This window comes from Carassius carassius, chromosome 22 (assembly GCF_963082965.1).
Source record: "Carassius carassius chromosome 22, fCarCar2.1, whole genome shotgun sequence".
Taxonomy (NCBI): domain Eukaryota; kingdom Metazoa; phylum Chordata; class Actinopteri; order Cypriniformes; family Cyprinidae; genus Carassius; species Carassius carassius.
The window spans coordinates 1,134,790-1,153,402 of record NC_081776.1 but is presented as its reverse complement, the minus strand read 5'-3'; the positions used below and the strand labels follow the sequence as shown (position 1 = coordinate 1,153,402).

The window sequence follows — 18,613 nt, the reverse complement described above, 5'->3', positions numbered from 1 at the left end:
AATAATTTTCTCCAATTAAATTCGGATAAGACAGAGATATTAATTATTGGACCAAAAAACACCACACAGAATCTTGTAGATTACAATCTGCAACTAGACGGATGTATTGTTACTTCCTCTACAGTCAGAAATCTGGGTGTTATATTAGACAGCAATTTGTCTTTTGAAAATCATATTTCCAATGTTACAAAAACCGCATTCTTCCATCTTAGAAACATTGCCAAGCTACGAAACATGTTATCTGTTTCTGATGCAGAAAAGCTAGTTCATGCTTTCATGACCTCTAGACTGGACTATTGTAATGGACTTCTAGGTGGTTGTCCTGCTTCTTCAATAAACAAGCTACAGGTAGTCCAAAATGCAGCAGCTAGAGTCCTTACCAGGTCAAGAAAATATGATCATATTACCCCAATTTTACAGTCTCTGCACTGGCTACCTATTAAGTTCCGTATCTGTTACAAATTATCATTACTTACCTATAAGGCCCTAAATGGTTTAGCTCCTGCGTACCTAACTAGCCTTCTACCACGCTACAACCCATCACGCACCCTAAGGTCACAAAACGCTGGACTTTTGGTAGTTCCTAGGATAGCAAAGTCCACTAAAGGAGGTAGAGCTTTTTCACATTTGGCTCCCAAACTCTGGAATAGCCTTCCTGATAATGTTCGGGGTTCAGACACACTCTCTCTGTTTAAATCTAGATTAAAAACGCATCTCTTTCGCCAAGCATTCGAATAATGTATCTCTTAAATTGTGAGTGTAGTTGCATCTGCATTTTTATTCTTTAGCTTGGGTTAAACTAATTTTACTTTGTTGGATCAGCAGCTATGCTAATGATGTCTCTATTTTGTTTCTATGTTTTGCCACGGGATTTACATCCCGTGGTAACTAGGATTTACACAAGCTCCAGTCTGGATCCAGAACACCTGAGAAGAGATGATGCTGACCCTCAGAGGACCCCAGATGATGCTAACCTTGAATCAACAAACAGAACTAACAATTATTGCTACATGTGTGACTGCATCCTATAATTACTATTAATTAATAATATTGATAGTTCATCATCTAGCTGACTACGTCTTGTATTATTATTATTATTTTTATTTTTCTAAAATCCTGTCAAACGTGCACAAACTACTAGCTACTACTAAATATTGTAGAAACATAATTTTCTGTAAAGTTGCTTTGTAACGATTTGTATTGTAAAAAGCGCTATACAAATAAACTTGAATTGAATTGAATTGAAAAATTATATCGACTCGTACCCCAGAGTTTGATCACTGCATTGGCTTTATAGAAGAACTGCTGACAGTTTCTTCTAATTTCACTGGTTTAAGTGCAGTTTTCTAAAGAATTTATATCAAAATCTTGCATTTCAAAATGCTATAGTGTAAATTTAAAGGTTTTTTTTCTAGGTTTGATTGTGTTTGTGGGGTGTAGTCTAACGTGTTCATCCTTCTTTTTTTTTTTTTTACGCATTATTTTCATATAATTTAAATTATTCCACGCCGATATGTCCCTTCTCTGACAAACGCCTCAATTTATTTCCTATAATAAAGCCCCTCCCTCAGAAATACACGATGGGCTGAGATTGGTCAGCTGGCTCAGTGTGTTGTGATTGGCTAAACCGCCTCGAGCACATCTGAACATCCCGCCCCTCAAGCTCAGAATATGCTCTGGTTATATTGTAAACAATGACGTCCTCTATATTGCTTATCAATTTAAGCCTGATTGAGGCAGAGAATATTAATATAGAGCATCGCTCAGAACCTGTGCAAGCATTAATGAAGATTTGTGATTCATATATGCATAAAGTTTTACGTGCACCCCTAGTTTTCTCTTCTTCTCTAAAGCAGCACAACATGGCTTCGCCTGTTTTCCGTTTTTGTAGGCATTAAACTACCAGAATTTTAAAAGATGATATCTCTGTTTGCATTGAACTTTCAGCACTACAACTTTGCAGATATTGTTTATGCTCAAACAGCAACATTACAAACTAATTAATGTTAGGGGGAACCAAATCTCCTTCTCTCTTCTCAAATGCATTTTCTGTAAATGAAGATGTTTGTCACAGTGCTACACCCATTTCACAGCTTTTCTTTTTCATTTTAACAGCCTGTGCACTGCTGACTGTATAGTCAATCACCATCAACCTGTTTACCATTATCACCATACTCTGTGATGCACACACCATGTCACATATACTTTTGTGTGTGTGTGTATGGGGGGGGGGGGGGGGGGGTTCAGTGCTGAAAGTCATATTTTGGCTGTGTGAAAGAAAGTATGATCCTCTTACATGCTTTTATGGTAAAGTTGCAACTTTTTCATGTCAATTTACATTTATTTTCACTCTAAACAGTGCACTTTAAATTCAGTGCTGTCTAGAGCATTGTTATGTGTTTGCTGCAGTTACTGTTGTAATGGCACAATATTCACTGTATTTATGTTATCAAGGATCAGATTAAGTTTATCAGATTAAATTGAAGACTCTTATGTGCCCTTTTAAATTCAGCTACAAAACACCTGCATTGCTCATGAAACATTACTATCTCTACAGCAGGGTGGTTGTTTCCTCACACTGCTAAGACACATTTATATGCAAAACAATTTTTGCATCAGATGTCCCCTTTAACACTCACACTGGACGTCCAGCAGCACTGATGAGTTCTGTGTGCCGTGTTTGTTCTCAGCTGTACAGTAGTATCGTCCGCTGTGTGTCGGGTCGGTGTTGTTGATGGTCAGGTTTGGTCCGGTCTGAACTGGATTCAGAGGTCTCTCAGTGTCTCTGTACCAGGTGTAGTTCACTGCTGGGTTTGCATCACTGCTGCAGATCAGAGTCACTGAACGACCCTCCAGAACTAAACCAGCTGGATTTATCCTCACCGATGTGTTTTTAGGAGCATCTAAACGAATAGAAAAATGTAGACAGGCACAATATATAGTCATATTTTACATCTATTATATTCAGTATAAAGGTTGGTAATGCTACACTGTGGAAAACAAGTGACTTTATATTTTTGTAATATTTGTATGAATAAAGACTCCTAATTAGGGCTGTGAATCTTTGGGTAGACAGTGAAAAAATTTGATTCATAATTCATAGGTTTTCGGTTAAATTCAAGCACGATTTTTGCCAATTCAAGCACGATTTTTGCCAATTCAGAACGATTCAATTCAGTTTGATTAATTTAACGATTTGATTAATTTAACAATTTGATTCTGCTTCTTTTAAGTGCATTCACATGATTTTTAAAACGCTTAGACAAGGTGCAAATTACACAGCAGCCTTAATGGTTAGAGAATCATAGGTTACAGAAATTACTTTTATTATAGGGGCGACATCCATTGTTGTAACACCACAGATATGAATTTGGGGGAGACAAATTTTTTCCTAAATACAGTGAAATATGTATTTTTTTAAACAATTTAATAAAATTGTATGTTAAATAAAATGTATATTGACAGTATAACCACTTTGTGTTAAAAACTTTATATTGTAGCAATTACATTTCATGATAGGTCTCTGAAGTACGGTGTCTTTTGATACAAATGCAATCTCTCAAACTCAATTAGATATGTATTTTAAAACAAAAATGTAACTATAAACAGAGCACAAATTGTGTTTACCCTACAGAATACAAACATTTTATGATTTATTGGTATTTAAAGTTTATTTCAACTGTTGTTAAGTAGAGAGGACACTTCTCGCCACCACAAATGAAGAATGACCCAGCAACAAACGCTACTTTCATGCATCTGATTATCAGATAAACCTCCCGCTCTTATTTCAAGGTGGTTTTTAATGCTGTGGTTATTTAAACAGTTTCCTTCGTACATTCAGTTTAACAACATTGTTAAACACATTTATCATTCAGTGGATTTGTGTGTATGTTTTATACTCTTACATTTTGGCTCTGTTCATGCAATAAATGCACAGCCTTGGACTGCTCATGTCGTCGGTGTGACCAAGGGCCATTCACAAACTACAGAAAAGTAAAACTGCTTCACTTTAGCATTACTGGCTGCGAGTACTAAAGTGAGATCACACATCAGCTGCTCAACATATCTGTCAGTAAGAGGAACTGAGTGTGAGCGCAATCCTGTGACAGTCACAGGTGGTAAATAGTGCAGCACGTGAAGGAGAGATGAGAGGCATGAACACTGTTTCCATTAATTCGTGATTGTAGTAATTTAATGTGTATATATTTTGAAATCATTGAATAGCTATAGAAATCACAAATCATGTGATTCTTAGCATTTTAAATTCATTAATGTCCGAAATCGACTATTCACAAATTAAACAATCATGTTTCAAGATAGAAACATCTTCAGGGTTTGTAATCAATGCATCAAGAAATCAAATGAATCATTAGGCTGCACCCCTACAGTACTCGTAACACTCACACTGGACGTCCAGCAGCACTGATGAGTTCTGTGTGCCGTGTTTGTTCTCAGCTGTACAGTAGTATCGTCCGCTGTGTGTCGGGTCGGTGTTGTTGATGGTCAGGTTTGGTCCGGTCTGAACTGGATTCAGAGGTCTCTCAGTGTCTCTGTACCAGGTGTAGTTCACTGCTGGGTTTGCATCACTGCTGCAGATCAGAGCCACTGAACGACCCTCCAGAACTAAACCAGCTGAATTTATCTCCACAGATGTGTTTTTAGGTGCATCTAAACGAATAGAAAAAATGTAGACAGGCACAATATATAGTCATATTTTACATCTATTATATTCAGTATAAAGGTTGGTAATGCTACACTGTGGAAAACAAGTGACTTTAAATTTTTGTAATATTTGTATGAATAAAGACTCCTAATTAGGGCTGTGAATCTTTGGGTAGACAGTGAAAAGATTTGATTCATGATTCATAGGTTTTCGATTAGATTCAAGCACGATTTTTGCAAATTCAGAACGATTCAATTCAATTCACGATTGTCATGGAACGGTCTGCTACGCCCTCCTCTGGCGGCATCAGATCCCTCTCTCCTGAATATTAGAACTGCATTTCCCAGTCTCCCTCTCTCCTATCATCCCCGTCTAACCCTGCTTAATTATCTTGATTACCTTAAGTATTATCACCTGCAACTAGTCTTCTCCCCTTTATATGGACTGCTCTCCTCTTTGTTATTTTGTGAAGTTTGTTTTACCCCTGGTCTATATTGCTATTCTCCGTAGTATCTCTGGACTCAGTAACCTGATTATTTAGACTATCGGAGTTCTCTACTAACGTCAGCTTGAGTTCCCTTTTGATGCCAGCCTGAGTTTATGTCTGCTGTTCTCTGTTTGATTACCTGCCTAAATAAACTGCTGCAGATGGATCTAACTGACTCCGCCGTTTCATCACAGAAAACTTCACCAACTCAAGATCCAGCAGCGTTTCATCATCTCGCCAATGAGGTTTCATCCCAGGCTGCGGTGCTCGCTTCACATCAGCAGCAGCTGGTTAAACTAACCTCGCTCACAGAGGAACTTGTCAGGTCTGTTCAGGCACTAACCCCGCAGATTGCAGCTGCTAGTCAGGCACCAGCTCCCACTGCGCCTGCTCCTCCGCTGCCAGTCGTGAGTACGATCTCAAATCCAAGATTATCCCTACCCGAAAAGTATGACGGTTCACCCTCCACTTGCAAGGGATTTTTGTTGCAGTGCGAGCTCTATCTAAGTCAGCAGGCCCCGGAACATCGCACCGATGAGGGTCGCATCTTTCTCATCTGCACCCTGCTTACGGGAAAAGCGCTGGAGTGGGCAACGGCATTGTGGTCAGGAGGTCAGCTCACGTCTATTACTTATGATGCTTTTGTCACCCTATTCAGAGAAGTGTTTGAGCACCCAGCTGGAGGAAAGGATCCAGGTGAACTGTTGCTCGCCCTGCGGCAAGGGAATTCCACAGCAGCGGATTACACTCTCTCCTTTCGTACGCTCGCCGCTCAGACCGGCTGGGGGGAGGATCCTCTCAAAATATTCTATCGGAAGGGATTGAATGTGGAGCTGCAGGGAGAACTTGTCGTGATGACGGAAGGACCCTCAGTCAGATCATGGAACTTACCATCCGGCTTGATCATCTCATCCGGGCTCGCCGCCCTCCAGCCAGGACCAGCCTGAGTTTCAACCCGGTATGCACCTCTGAGCCCGAGCCCATGCAGATCGGATACACCCATCTCTCCGAGGCAGAACGTAAGAGGACGAGGCGCAATCATTTATGCATGTACTGCGGTCAGGCTGGTCATTTCAGGGCTTCCTGCCCGGTGAAATCCGCTCCTCGTAACCCCGCTGCGGTGAGTTCACGTTTACTCTCTTCAAAATCTCTCACTGTGGATTTTTCGTTAATTGTTAATGGGCAGGTGGTAAAATCAAGGGCTTTTATAGACTCGGGAGCTGCTGGAAATTTTATTGACTCAACCTTTGCAAAAACTCATCAAATTTCTCTCCGCTCTTGTGAACCCTCTGTGACAGTGACAGCATTGGACGGTCGCCCCCTGGGGACAGGGGAGCGTCAGCACATCACACCACCTCTCACAGTCAGCATCGGCTCGCAACACAGGGAGACCATCCAGTTTTACACCATTCACTCACCACTTCATCCTATGATTCTGGGGTTTCCTTGGCTGGAGAGACACAACCCGCAAATTTCCTGGTCTGAGAGGAGGATTATTCAGTGGTCTCTGTATTGTCGGAATAAATACATACCCGCTGTCCAGGGTCCTGAATTGAGTGACAGCCCCTCCATGGACGTAAATCTACAGGAAATCCCCGCTGTTTACCATGACCTTGCCCAAGCATTCAGCGAGCGTGAAGCTTCACACTTACCTCCCCATCGTGCTGTCGACTGTGCTATTGAGCTCTTGTCGGGAACCATGCCGCCACGCGGTCGTGTATACCCCCTATCTCAGCCAGAGACCGAGGCCATGAATTCATATATAGAAGAACAGCTTGCCAAAGGCTTCATTACCCCTTCAACATCTCCTGCTTCGGCCAATTTCTTTTTTGTAAAGAAGAAGGATGGGGGTCTCCGACCGTGCATAGACTATCGGGGTCTCAATGAGATAACTGTCAAATACCGCTATCCTCTGCCTCTGGTCCCAGCTGCCCTTGAAATGCTCCGTACGGCCCGATATTTCTCCAAACTCGACCTACGAAATGCTTACAACCTTATTCGTATTCGGGAGGGTGATGAGTGGAAGACGGCGTTTTCTACAACCTCTGGCCATTATCAATATCGGGTCATGCCGTTCGGCCTTTCCAACAGTCCTTCAGTTTTTCAAGCGTTTGTCAACGAGATCTTCAGAGACCTGCTCAATCGGTGTGTAATTGTATACATTGACGACATCCTGATTTATTCAGACAACCTTGAAACGCACGTTCAGGATGTGCGAGCTGTTCTCAAGCGCCTCATCGAGCACCAGTTGTATGCAAAGATACAGAAATGCGAGTTTCATCAGACTCGGATCTCGTTCTTGAGTTACATCATCAGCGCAGACGGAGTGGTAATGGATGACAACAAGGTACAAGCAGTGGTTAACTGGCCTCGACCCGCGTCAGTGAAAGAGCTACAGCGCTTCTTGGGCTTCGCTAATTTTTACCGCCGATTTATCCGAAATTTCAGCATGGTTGTGGCTCCTCTCACTTCTTTGCTCCAAGGAGGAGGAGGACGTTTCCGCTGGTCTTCTGAATGCACTGTTGCGTTTGAAAGTTTGAAGAAGAGATTCACCACATCACCCATTCTCCATCACCCAGATCCCGAGAGAGAGTTTATTGTGGAGGTGGATGCTTCTAACACGGGCGTGGGTGCCATCCTGTCACAACGTCATGGTAATCCAGCTAAAATGTATCCCTGTGCCTTTTATTCTCGTAAACTCAATGCTGCAGAGCGCAACTACGATGTGGGCGATCGAGAGCTTCTGGCGATGAAGAGCGCTTTTGAAGAGTGGAGGCATTGGCTGGAGGGGGCGTGTCATCCTTTCACTGTGCTTACGGACCACAGAAATCTGGAGTATCTCAAATCCGCCAAATGTCTGAATGCTCGCCAGGCTCGCTGGTCCCTCTTCTTCTCCCGATTTAATTTCAAAGTCACTTTCAGACCAGGTTCTAAGAACGGGAAGGCGGATGCTCTCTCACGCCAGTTCGACAGTAAAGACGAGTGTTCTGAACCAGTTCCTATTCTGCCCTCCTCTCTCATTGCCGCACCAGTGCAGTGGGATATAATCACGGAGGTTTCTACAGCTCAGCAAAAACATCCCGCACCCCCGGAATGTCCGGGGGACCGCCTCTATGTTCCTCCCGAGCTCCGCGACCGTGTCCTCCAATGGGTTCATTGCACTCCCAGCGCGGGACATCCAGGTATCACGGCCACCACTCAGCTAGTTTCCAATCGCTTCTGGTGGACTTCCCTTCGAGCTGACACGATCAAGTTTGTTCATCAGTGTTCCACCTGTAACATGGTCAAGGCTTCTCACCTGAAACCAGCTGGCCTCTTACAACCCCTGCCGGTACCACGACGCCCTTGGTCCCATATCGCCGTGGATTTTGTCACGGACCTCCCTCAGTCCCAGGGTTTCACCACCATCCTCTCGGTAATAGACCGGTTTTCTAAATCATGTCATTTCATCCCTTTGTCTGGTCTCACACCTTTTCAGTGTGTCCTGGGATTTCAGCCTCCGCTCTTCCCGTGGGCGGGCGAGCCCTCCGATCTCCCCACGGTAGATTCCTGGCTTCGGCGCAGCGAGGCCACTTGGGATGCTGCTCATGTGCATTTACAGCGGGCCATTCGCAAATATCAGCATTATGCGGATCAGAGGCGACGCGGGGGTCCCCGGTACCGTCCCGGCCAGTGGGTGTGGCTTTCAGCCCGAGATTTCCGTCTCAAACTACCCAGCAAGAAGCTATCCCCTCGCTTCATATATCTACTTCGGGCCGAAATATCAAAACTGTTGAGCAAGGGGGCTGTAGAGCCTGTGTCTCAAGCTCAAAGCGAAGGGGGGGGCTGTACAGAAGATATTTTCTGGTGCCCAAGAGAGACGGGGGTCTCAGGCCCATATTGGATCTAAGACAGCTGAACAAGGCATTGGTGAAACGCAGTTTCAGAATGCTTACTACCAGGAAGCTCCTCGTGCATATTCGCAGAGGAGACTGGTTCATGTCAATAGATCTGAAGGACGCGTATTTTCAAATACAGATAGCGTCAAATCACAGGCGATATTTGAGATTCGCCTTCGAGGGCCAGGCATACCAGTTTACAGTCCTGCCGTTTGGCTTGTCCGTAGCTCCTCGTTCGTTTACGAGTTGCATGGACGCAGCGCTCGCTCCTCTCAGACTCAGAGGCATGCGAGTGCTGAACTATTTGGACGACTGGCTAATTCTGGCTCAATCAAGAGCGGAGCTCAGGACCGTTTTACTCGATCACCTCGAGAGACTCGGTCTCAGTGTCAACTGGACGAAGAGTTCGCTGAACCCCAGTCAGACGATACTGTTTTTGGGTTTAGCTCTGGACTCACGTTCCATGACGGCGCGGCTGTCACCACAGCGCGCGTTGAGCATGCAGCGCGCGGCGAGTTCTCTCCGCTGCGGCGTAACTGTTTCGCTCAGAGAATGTCAGAGGATGCTGGGTCTCATGGCCTCAGCACCTCCGGTTCTGCAGCTGGGCCTGCTCCGCATGCGCCCCCTGCAGTTCTGGCTGAAGGCGCGGGTACCGCGCGGAGTATGGGTATCTGGTCGACTGCGTCTCAAGGTCAATCAAGGCTGCGTTACAGCCCTGAAACCCTGGACAGCAAACGACTGGTACCAATCAGGTGTAAGCCTGGGGACTTCCTCGAAAGTGAAGATGGTGTCGACGGACGCCTCCACTTCGGGATGGGGAGCGCTGCTCGAGGGCAGACCGTCCTTTGGCCTGTGGTCAGAACGGGAAAAGCTCCAACATATCAACTGTCTGGAAATGCTGGCAGTGGAGAACGCGCTGTTGTCCCCGAATCAAGGGCCACCACGTCTTAGTCCGTTCGGACAACATGTCTGTGGTGTCCTACATAAATCGCCAGGGCGGTCTCGGGTCCCGAAACCTGTACAGGCTGACGGAACGCCTCCTGGTTTGGGCTCAGTGCAACTTGCGCTCGCTGAGGGCAGTTCATGTGCTTGGGCTACAGAATCTGGGTCCAGACAGGCTGTCCAGAAACAACATTCCCACGGGAGAATGGTCTCTACACCCGCAAACAGTCCGGCTGTTGTGGGAGAGATTTGGCAGGGTGGAGGTGGACCTCTTCGCGTCCAACGAAAACGCTCACTGCCCCGCGTTCTTTTCCAAGAACGAAAGCACGCTGTCACGGAGATGGCCGTGCCGCCTGCTTTATGCTTTCCCTCCCGTCTCCCTCCTTCCGCAGGTGATAGAACGGGTGAGAGAAATGAGATGTTCAATACTGCTTGTAGCACCTTTTTGGAAGAACCAACCATGGTTCCCAGATTTGATGCGGTTAGCAGACATTGCCCCGTGGCCAGTGCCGTGGAGGAGGGACCTCCTCTCGCAGGCCAGGGGCTCGATTTGGCACCCTCAACCGGAGTTGTGGTCCCTCCATGTGTGGGCGCTCAACGGTTACTCGCTGATCTCTCAGTGGGAGTGCTAAATACCATCACTCAGGCTGGGGCTCCGTCGACGCGACGGCTGTATGCCTTGAAGTGGTCGGTGTTCTCCAGCTGGTGTGCAGCTCGGGGACGTTCACCCCTTAGTTGTGAGGTGACGGAGGTTCTCTCCTTCCTGCAAGAGCTGTTGGATAAGGGCAGAGCCCCATCCACGCTCAAAGTTTATGTGGCGGCCATCGCAGCATTTTCTGAAACAACGCTGGGTCAGTCAATAGGAAGGAACGATTTGGTCATCCGCTTCCTTAGAGGAGCTAGGAGGCTGAATCCTCCCAGACCTCCGTCAGTCCCTATATGGGACCTCGCGACGGTTTTGGAGGCCATGAAGGGTCCCCCTTTTGAGCCTATCCAATCGATTAGCCTCCAGCATCTGTCGTTCAAGACGGTATTCTTGTTGGCTCTCGCTTCAGTGAAGCGTGTGGGTGACCTGCACGCGCTCTCGGTGAGCCAGTCGTGCTTGGAGTTTGGGCCTAATGACTCGAGGGTCATACTCAAACCTAGGCACGGTTATGTGCCAAAGTCCCTCAACACGCTGTTTCGGGCTCAGGTTATTACCCTGTCTGCCCTGTTGGTGTCAGGAGAGGATGGAGACTCGAGTCTTCTTTGCCCTGTTAGGGTTTTAAGAGCTTATGTGTCTCGCTCCGCTGTCTTTCGACAGACTGAGCAGCTGTTTGTCTTGTTCAGTGGACGTTCCAAGGGAATGGCTGTTTCGAGACAGACTCTATCCAGATGGATAGTTGACGCCATAGCGTTAGCTTACGCTTCCAAGGGCCTTCAGTGCCCACTGGGTGTCAGAGCACACTCCACAAGAGGCGTCGCCTCGTCGTGGGCGTGGTCTACTGGGATCTCCTTGCAGGATATATGTATGGCGGCAGGTTGGGCCTCGCCGTCTACATTTATCAGGTTTTATAACCTGGAGGTTCCCGCCTTGCAAGCGAGGCTGCTGTCGGTATAGCCGAATCAGGGCCCTGATGGGAATTCTGAGTTCGTGAGAGTTATGTGCTGCCGACTGTTATATGGGCGGTATTACGTAAGACCCGCATTGCCACATTGGTCAGGCCTTGCCTCGACTGTGTGATGATTGTATTGCCGCATCTACGGGTGCTGCTAGATATGGGACGGAGGGCTTCCCCCCTATCCTGTCCTGGGCTCTCTGTAAGTCCTTTAGGTGACTGTGCACTGTAAATCCTGGGCGTTGCTTCAGGTTTATGGGTGTGTGATCCCTGCGCGCACAGCGTTTTACATGGGGTTCCCGTAGCGTCTTAGCTAAGACGCAGTACGAGAGAACTCTCTTAAGAGAACGTACTCGGTTACTAACGTAACCTCGGTTCTCTCTAGAAGAGGGAACGAGTACTTCGTTCTCTGCCGTGCGTACGATTCACTCTGGTTCGCTTCGGCGATGAAATAAATCAGGTGAGTCAGCCTTTTCGAGCTCCTTTTATAGGGTCGGGCCACACCCGTTTTGGCGGGAAGTGGCGTGATGGGCGCGAAGCGTCCTAATTGGTCTGATATTGCATCAGCCTGCGCCCGAATGGCTGTGCATTTGCTGCAGAGCAGCCAATGAGCGAGCGAGCCGTCTCGCCTATGGCTGTGTACTGCTGCAAATGCGCTTTACAAAAATTCTAAATGAAGGATAATTTTTTGCTTCAGTATTTCGTGAAAAGAGACTTTTCCCGTAGCGTCTTAGCTAAGACGCAGTACTCGTTCCCTCTTCTAGAGAGAACCGAGGTTACGTTAGTTACCGAGTACGTTTTTAATGCTGTGGTTATTTTAACAGTTTCCTTCGTACATTCAGTTTAACAACATTGTTAAACACATTTATCATTCAGTGGAATTGTGTGTATGTTTTATACACTTACATTTTGGCTCTGTTCATGCAATAAATGCACAGCCTTGGACTGCTCATGTTGTCGGTGTGACCGAGAGCCATTCACAAACTACAGAAAAGTAAAACTGCTTCACTTTAGCATTACTGGCTGCGAGTACTAAAGTGAGATCACACATCAGCTGCTCAAAATATCTGTCAGTAAGAGGAACTGAGTGTGAGCGCAATCCTGTGACAGTCACAGGTGGTAAATAGTGCAGCACGTGAAGGAGAGATGAGAGGCATGAACACTGTTTCCATTAATTCGTGATTGTAGTAATTTAGTGTGTATATATTTTGAAATCATTGAATAGCTATAGAAATCACAAATCATGTGATTCTTAGCATTTTAAATCCATTAATGTCCGAAATCGACTATTCACAAATTAAAAAATCATGTTTCAAGATAGAAACATCTTCAGGGTTTGTAATCAATGCATCAAGAAATCAAATGAATCATTAGGCTGCACCCCTACAGTACTCGTAACACTCACACTGGACGTCCAGCAGCACTGATGAGTTCTGTGTGCCGTGTTTGTTCTCAGCTGTACAGTAGTATCGTCCGCTGTGTGTCGGGTCAGTGTTGTTGATGGTCAGGTTTGGTCCGGTCTGAACTGGATTCAGAGGTCTCTCAGTGTCTCTGTACCAGGTGTAGTTCACTGCTGGGTTTGCATCACTGCTGCAGATCAGAGCCACTGAACGACCCTCCAGAACTAAACCAGCTGGATTTATCTCCACTGATGTGTTTTTAGGTGCATCTAAACGAATAGAAAAAATGTAGACAGGCACAATATATAGTCATATTTTACATCTATTATATTCAGTATAAAGGTTGGTAATGCTACACTGTGGAAAACAAGTGACTTTATATTTTTGTAATATTTGTATGAATTATGACTCCTAATTAGGGCTGTGAATCTTTGGGTAGACAGTGAAAAGATTTGATTCATAATTCATAGGTTTTCAATTAGATTCAAGCACGATTTTTGCCAATTCAGAACGATTCAATTCAATTCACGATTCAGTTTGATTCATTTAACAATTTGATTCTGCATTCTTTAAGTGCATTCACATGATTTTTAAAACGCTTAGACAAGGTGCAAATTACACAGCAGCCTTAATGGTTAGAGAATCATAGGTTACAGAAATTACTTTTATTATAGGGGCGACATCCATTGTTGTAACACCACAGATATGAATTTGGGGGAGACAAATTTTTTCCTAAATACAATGAAATATGTATTTTTTTAAACAATTTAATAAAATTGTATGTTAAATAAAATGTGTATTGACAGTATAACCACTTTGTGTTAAAAACTTTATATTGTTGCAATTACATTTCATGATAGGTCTCTGAAGTACGGTGTCTTTTGATACAAATGCAATCTCTCAAACTCAATTAGATATGTATTTTAAAACAAAAATGTAACTATTAACAGAGCACAAATTGTGTTTACCCTACAGAATACAAACATTTTATGATTTATTGGTATTTTTACGGGGAAGTCGTGGCCTAATGGTTAGAGAGTCGGACTCCCAATCGAAAGGTTGTGAGTTCGAGTCCCGGGCCGGCAGGAATTGTGGGTGGGGGGAGTGCATGTACAGTTCTCTCTCCACCTTCAATAACATGACTTAGGTGCCCTTGAGCAAGGCATCGAACCCCCAACTGCTCCCCGGGCGCCGCAGCATAAATGGCTGCCCACTGCTCCGGGTGTGTGTTCACAGTGTGTGTGTGTGTGTTCACTGCTCTGTGTGTGTGCACTTTGGATGGGTTAAACGCAGAGCACAAATTCCGAGTATGGGTCACCATACTTGGCTGAATTTCACTTCACTTAAAGTTTATTTCAACTGTTGTTAAGTAGAGGGTAAGTTCTTGCCACCACAAATGAAGAATGACCCAGCAACAAACGCTACTTTCATGCATCTGATTATCAGATAAACCTCACGCTCTTATTTCAAGGTGGTTTTTAATGCTGTGGTTATTTTAACAGTTTCCTTCGTATATTCAGTTTAACAACATTGTTAAACACATTTATCATTCAGTGGATTTGTGTGTATGTTTTATACTCTTACATTTTGGCTCTGTTCATGCAATAAATGCACAGCCTTGGACTGCTCATGTCGTCGGTGTGACCAAGGGCCATTCACAAACTACAGAAAAGTAAAACTGCTTCACTTTAGCATTACTGGCTGCGAGTACTAAAGTGAGATCACACATCAGCTGCTCATGAACACTGTTTCCATTAATTCGTGATTGTAGTAATTTAATGTGTATATATTTGAAATCATTGAATAGCTATAGAAATCACAAATCATGTGATTCTTAGCCTTTTAAATTGATTAATGTCAGAAACTGCGCATTCTCAATTCAAAAATCATGTTTCAAGATCAATGCATCTTCAGGGTTTGTAATCGATGCATCAAGAAATCGAGTGAATCGTTAGGCTGCACCCCTACAGTACTCGTAACACTCACACTGGACGTCCAGCAGCACTGATGACTTCTGTGTGCCGTGTTTGTTCTCAGCTGTACAGTAGTATCGTCCGCTGTGTGTCGGGTCAGTGTTGTTGATGGTCAGGTTTGGTCCGGTCTGAACTGGATTCAGAGGTCTCTCAGTGTCTCTGTACCAGGTGTAGTTCACTGCTGGGTTTGCATCACTGCTGCAGATCAGAGTCACTGAACGACCCTCCAGAACTAAACCAGCTGGATTTATCTCCACCGATGTGTTTTTAGGAGCATCTAGTGTAGGAGAAATCATTCAGGTGATTACTTTATGATTTACAGCACTAATCATAGAAGATAAGTTAGAATAGATTGAAATAACTCCTGTCTTACACTGAACGTGTAGCAGACGAGACTCTTGTGTTGTGTTCTGCTTCTGTATCTGGTGTGTTGCAGTGCAGGTGAAAGTGACTCTGTGATGACGGTGAGAAACAGTGAAGTTCAGATCAGAGATGATCTCAGTTTGGCTCTGATACTGTCGTTCTGTGACGCTCTCGATGAGAGACGAGCTCCATGTGAGAGATGATGGACGAGACGGACAGAAGATCTTAGTAGAGCAGCGCAGACTCACTGAACTTCCCTCAATCACCTCCTGCTGATCCGGAAAGATGCTCAGTGTAGGTTTGGGTGGAGATCCTGAAACACAGACGGAGATATTACAAGATAATGTTGATTATCATATACAGTGATGAAGGTATATATTGTACAGTAGTATATTTCTTTTTCATGTCCAGTCACACTACAGAAGCAGCATGAACAATATGACACTCACCTGAGACGACAATTTCAACTTGAGAGTATGTAGGTCCTATGTAGTAATATTTCAATATACCATTGGTTTCGATTCTAAAGTAATATGACCCATTATGACTCTGATCAACATTATCGAAGCGTGTGGTGCAGTTTTTCTGTGTAGCAGTGCCAAATATTTCTCCTTTTAACCGTCCAGTGTTGGGGCTGCTGGAGTCAAACATTATAACGTGAGGGTTTCTGTCTTTAAACCACATTCTCTTTGCTCTGTCAGTGAGGTCAGCTTCATATTGTTGATCAATATCAAATGTGCAGGGGATGAAAACACAGGATCCTTGCAGAGCTTCTACTTTATTCGGCAGATTGATATTAAAGCCACACAAAACACCTAAAACACAGACAAACAGATCGAAGGAAGTAAACGATCAGAGGATACAAGCAGAACACACTTCTGCAGAACTTATTGCTCTTTATCTCATGAAGGTCATGAAAGTGCTTTCATAATAATAATTAATCTTGTTAAATAGAGGAATAATCTAAGAATGAGACCTTGTATCAGAGATCCAGTGAGGAGGAACGTCACCAATGTTTCCATCATTTACATTCACCTTACAGCAGAATAAACAACAAATGAAGACATTTTATAGAATGAAAAAAGCAGAAATGTAGGAGCTGTTTTTGATTGTTTATCCTATGCACCTATCGATCATCTACAGCTGTGTGAGGGTCATTGTTGATTGATAGGATGAAAAAATATATTTTATTGTGTATGAATTTATAGCTCTTTTGGTATAAACTCATTATTTCTAGATTTAAGTTTCAGAATTTATTATTTACATAAGAATACAAAACACTACTAAAGATTTTAAAAACAGGTCATTCTTATCTTGAACATGTTTCAAACCTTAACGTTTCAGAATCTGAAAGCTACAGGAGTAAGTGTGAGTTTGAGTGTGTTGTGTGTAAATGTCTTACCAGAGAAGAGAGTTGAAGACAGAGCTCAAGCTGACGCTTCTACACTGAACGGAGGGAGAACTGTGTGTGAAAACGACACAATTTAGCTCATATTAGAGATTCACCACTTCTCCTTTAGACAGAACTCAGTAACAGTAGCCAGGCTGAGAAATATGCAAATCAGTCTGAAGCTACTGAATATTCAACACATTTCTTTATATCTGATGGAAACAAATCATGTGAGATCCAGTGTTCATGTTGATAATAATTCTCCATATTCAGTCATACATGTTGAATCACATTAAAAGCTAAATCCAAGAACACTATGTGCAGGAAACATGCTTTTTTTTCTGTCCTGTCATGGTTCCAGTCTTACCTTACTGACAGAAAGTTTTTAGTAAAGATGGAAAACTTTTCCAGCTCCATGGCACCCCTGAGATGTGGTCTTCCACAGGGCTCTATTTTGGCTCCCTCTCTATTTTCTCTTTACATGCTACCGCTGGGCACAATTTTTAGGAAACACTGTGTATCTTTTCATTTTTATGCAGATGACACCCAAATTTACATTCCAATCAAGCGCAATAATCCTGCAGCATTAAACTCTCTTCATCTATGCTTAGAGGAGGTGAAGGCATGGCTAGCTCAAAATTTCCTATCCCTTAATGATGATAAGACCGAGGTCATTGTTTTCAGCCTGAGTGAAAGGTCCCAGTGCACATGCCCAGACTTGGGGAATCTATCTCCCTTTAAACCTACAGGAGTGCGGAACTTAGGTGTTCTTGTTGACCAGCCTTTAAAGTTTGATAAACACATCTCATCTGTAGTCAGTTCTGGTTTCTACCAACTTCGCTTACTTTCTAAAATCAAAGGCTTTCTCACTCCAATAACTCTGGAAATGGCAGTTCATGCTTTCATCACGTGTCGACTGGATTATTGCAACTCACTATATTGCGGTATATCAGATTCTCAAATCTCCCGTCTTCAGTTAGTCCAAAATGCTGCGGCCAGACTCATCCATAATTGTCGCAAATATGATCATATCTCTCCCATCCTCAGATCTTTACATTGGTTACCAGTCCGGCAGAGAATAGATTTCAAAATTCTTCTCTTTGTCTTCAAATCTTTACACAACCTAGCACCGGTTTATCTCTCTGAACTTATTCATCCGTACATTCCGTCCAGAAGTCTCAGATCCCACGACCAGGCGCTGCTGGTAGTCCCTCGTGTCAGACTTAAGCGTAGAGGGGAGCGTGCATTTGCGGTGGCAGGGCCCCGTCTGTGGAACACCATGCCTCTAGAGATCAGAACGGCTCCCAACCTCTCTGTTTTTAAGTCTCTGGTCAAAACTTATCTATTCTCGTTAGCATATTGATTACTTATCTTAGACTGTTCTTATTATTTTACATTTGCTTCTTGATTTTATAATTAATCTTAGCTTAGTTGTTCTCTATGTCCTTATGTCTGTTTTTGCTGCTTTTATTTTTATATGCTTGTTCTGTAAAGCACTTTGGTCTGTCTAGCGGCTGTTTAAATGTGCTATATAAATAAATGAACTTGAACTTGAACTTTTTCCCTTCTCATCTTTTGCATTTCTTGCTACTTTGAGAAATTATACTGCGATATTTTCTTGCCCAAGATACTGACAGAAGCTGAAAGCAGGAGAGATTTCAGCAGAACACTGCTGTCTGTTTGTAAGGTGTCTGTGTCTAAAGTCAGCAATACGAGCTGCTCACTTCTACAGCATTTAATTATTCCTGTACAGTAAGTGTGATACTGTTAACATTTACATTTAGACATTTGACAGATTCATCATAGAGGCAATAAATAATTGTGTTTAGTTTTGTAATATGAAGAGTCTGTCACAGAGCTGTCATCTGTAATATCTGAACTGAAACTGAAAGTGTTTTCATGTTGTCAATGATCTGAAA

The 18,613-nt window shown here is 43.8% G+C and overlaps 1 protein-coding gene across 1 annotated transcript in view; it reads right to left on the bottom strand.

Moving 5' to 3' along the window:
• The window catches only part of LOC132098636 (myelin-associated glycoprotein-like), an 82,276-nt gene that overhangs the window by 30,598 nt on the left and 33,065 nt on the right, over positions 1-18,613 (bottom strand). The gene's annotated exons all lie outside the window — the stretch shown is intronic.